Here is a 3,227-nt window from a genome sequence, read left to right on the forward strand (position 1 = left end):
AGCACCCACTGCCACTTCCCCATGACCCACCTACACAACCTTTGTGTCCCACCAGTGAGACACATCCCAATGGCTGAGAAACACTGAACTATGGGGATGTTTGCCTTCTACTGTATCAGGGGCCATGCCTCTTTTCCTTGAATCTCTTGAGCATATTTTAACAATTCTCACAGCAACAGGACATTGGCTGCCATGGTTCCTCTGCTTTACCTGTGGCAGGTTAGGGTGTTATGTCCTGTACTGTGTCAGGGTTGATGTGTAGTTTTGCTAAGCATTTAGACCATGGATTTGTCTAGGAGGGGTTGTGAAGGGATGATCCTGCATCTGGCAAGGGGTGGATTCTGAAGGTCCCTTCCAGCCCTACTTTTCTATATTTCTATGATTCAAGGTTTTGGTTTGTGGTTAGAAGGGAAAGGGAGTTTGGGTGCCAATGACTAGCTACATTCACCTTGTACAATTAAGAAAAGACCTACCCCAGTAATGGATGTGGTTTAAACCTCTAGCACTACAAAACATGTTGCAGTGGTCAACATAGCAGACCAGGAGCATTGCATTTAACGTGCAATTGGCATAAAAACTGGGAATTGTCTGAGGACATCTCACTAGATTTCTACAAGGGCACACTTCCACAGGCAGACAGGTCAAAAAGAGATGTGGAAACAACGATGAAAGTTTTTTTCTACGTAAAAATACTTAAAAATAATAGAAAATGGGGTGAAATCAATGATAATGTAGGTTACAAATCTAAAAATGCAGACAACTGATAAAGGGAGGATTAAAAAATCAGTTGCATTTGTACAACATATGAAAAGCATATAGAAAAAAAATTGCATACACATTAAATCATCTATAGGACCACTGAGAGATGTAGGTACTACACTGTAAATGTGACACAGAATAGGCAACAGTGATGGATAGATATATCTGTCCCACACTTGGAATGAAGTAGGTAGCTGGATCCAGCCAACATGCTGCTGTAGATAAATTCCTTTTTATTACAAAAAAGTATGTTCAAATCTATGCACCTAGGCATGAGTTAGCCCCCAGAGATGTCAAGGACCTCAAAGAGGTGCTTTCTGAACCACTAATGTCACATTTGAACTAATCTTGGGGAGGGGAAAAATGGAAATGCAAAGGACAGCACAGCTGCACAGGTCGTTTGGTCATTTACAAAGGCCAAAAGGAACAATCCAGAGAACTAGAAATCATTTAGCTTGACATCAGTCTGGGGGAAGAGAGTTACCTCCGAACTTTATCCACAAAGAATTGGAGCCTATCACTACAGTTAGGATCAGCCAGCAGTACTGGCCTGGTTTCACGGTCTTAGAGTTTATGTATGTGCCCAATCACAGCATTGGGGGAGTTGTACTGACTCACCATGCTGGCTAAATCCTGAACGGGAGGAAACATTATGTGTGTCAACACACTTTGACCCAGAGCTGCATGAAGGCATATAACGTGCCTGGTTTGGGAGGTAGTGTACGTGAAATACAACGTTGCCTGGCCCTGTACTGGCTGCCACATACCCGTGATTCTCAGCCAGGGGCTACAGAAAGCTGGAGTGCCTCGAGGTGCTTTTCAGGGGGCCGCAGGGTGATATCACTTAGGTGGGCAAAGATAAACCTGGAGCTTTCTGAGCTGTTGGGGTCTTTCTGAGCTCTTTGTTGCTGTGAGGCACGCAGTGTGGTTTTTTGGGTGGTGGTTGCTGTTGCTTTTGATATCCAGGTTGCTGGGATCTGCTTGTTTTGGGAGGCTGATGCTGGCAAGCCAGTTTCCAGACTCTAAAGGTGATGCAGAAAACACAGCTCGGATGCACGTTCAATGGCAAAAGCTCAAAGAGGTTTATTATCCTCTTACAGGACCTCAGCTGGTCTGATTAACCATCAGTCCACTTTAGTGAAGCTTGTCCTTGACATGCAGAGACACTACATTATTTCCGCTCCCCTATGTCTCTACAAGGGATAGGTCTCCAAACCCCTGTAGTTATAGTTGTATACCCCCTATCTCATGCCAATTCTTCTATCGCTTTCTGTCAAGATGTTCATCTCTACTTGTTTCATTTGCCACACTTTGATTCTTGTTATCTCTGTCTCATTAATGAGTTCTTTCTTTTTACATTCATCCTTGACTTTTTCAGATGCTGTTTTCAAACTCCCTTCAGTGTTTTTGCTTATTAGTGTGTTTTTGATTTTTTTTATCTTTCTTATTGGGTCATCCAATGGTCATGAGGGCTCTTTATTCCACACTGCTTTGTTTTTCAGCACCATAGCTTACTGTAGTTTAGCATAACTACAGCTGAGTACAACCGGGACTCCTATACTTTGCAACAGAGGAATTGCTCTATTCTTTTTCTGTAGTAAAAAAAAGAGTGAAAACAAAAAGCTGGCATTTTCTGAGAGGTGCCTGGAGTCTAAAAAAGGCTGAGAACTGCTGGTACAAATGCACCATTGGAAAACAAACCTGTCATCTCCTTTTTTTTTTTTTGCACGATTACGGGTCTGTCTGACAAAGGCTACTGTGCTGATATAATGGACCCAGATTCTGTCAAGTCATCTGGATGATGCCAAGCAACATTAAATAACAAAGTGAAAATAGAAATAGAGCAAACCTTGCATTCTATGGAATTAACAGGCTGCACTTTTTAATGGATTAAAACCCAGCCCACTGACAGATCTCAAAATGGAGTTGTTAATGAGCAAGTACCAAAGTTCAAGGCTGTTTCTCCTGGGATTCTCTTCAGACCAGGTCTTAGTTTAGTGCTAGCTAATATATATATTTTTTTCCAATAAAATATTCACTATTTTATTCAATAGGCCCTGAGCCTCTTCTGGCTTTGGGGAATTAGAAATAGATCCATTCTGGAAATTGTGAATCAAATGGGTTTTTAATGTTTCAGGGTGGTTTACTGTAGGGACTATTCAATAAGTATTCCCATGAATATCTAACAGCTCATACACCACAGTTAATTTTTAAAGAACCCTTAAGTCAGATGAAGGTTCATTCTTGTCTTTCTTTAAGGGCTGGATTGGGGAAGACCGGGTTAGAGAGCTTCTGGAGGGGCTGGACGCGTTCAAGTCAGTGGGTCCGGATGCTCTCCACCCCAGGGTGTTGAGGGAGCTAGCTGGGGTTATTGCAGGGCCCCTGGCACGGCTCTATGAGCGATCGTGGTGCTTGGGCCAGGTGCCAGATGATTGGAAGGTAGCAAATGTGGTCCCCATCTTCAAGAA

At 42.8% G+C, this 3,227-nt stretch overlaps 1 long non-coding RNA gene across 1 annotated transcript in view; it reads left to right on the top strand.

Annotated features, from left to right (window-relative positions):
• LOC109299419 overlaps positions 1-3,227 on the top strand; it is a 17,800-nt gene that overhangs the window by 12,073 nt on the left and 2,500 nt on the right. Inside the window, exon 2 of the long non-coding RNA XR_002097828.1 lies at positions 416-418. This is a non-coding gene — a long non-coding RNA (uncharacterized LOC109299419). The remainder of the gene's footprint in view (positions 1-415; positions 419-3,227) is intronic.

Source organism: Gavialis gangeticus, unplaced genomic scaffold (assembly GCF_001723915.1).
Source record: "Gavialis gangeticus isolate Ggan-Ray unplaced genomic scaffold, GavGan_comp1, whole genome shotgun sequence".
Taxonomy (NCBI): domain Eukaryota; kingdom Metazoa; phylum Chordata; order Crocodylia; family Gavialidae; genus Gavialis; species Gavialis gangeticus.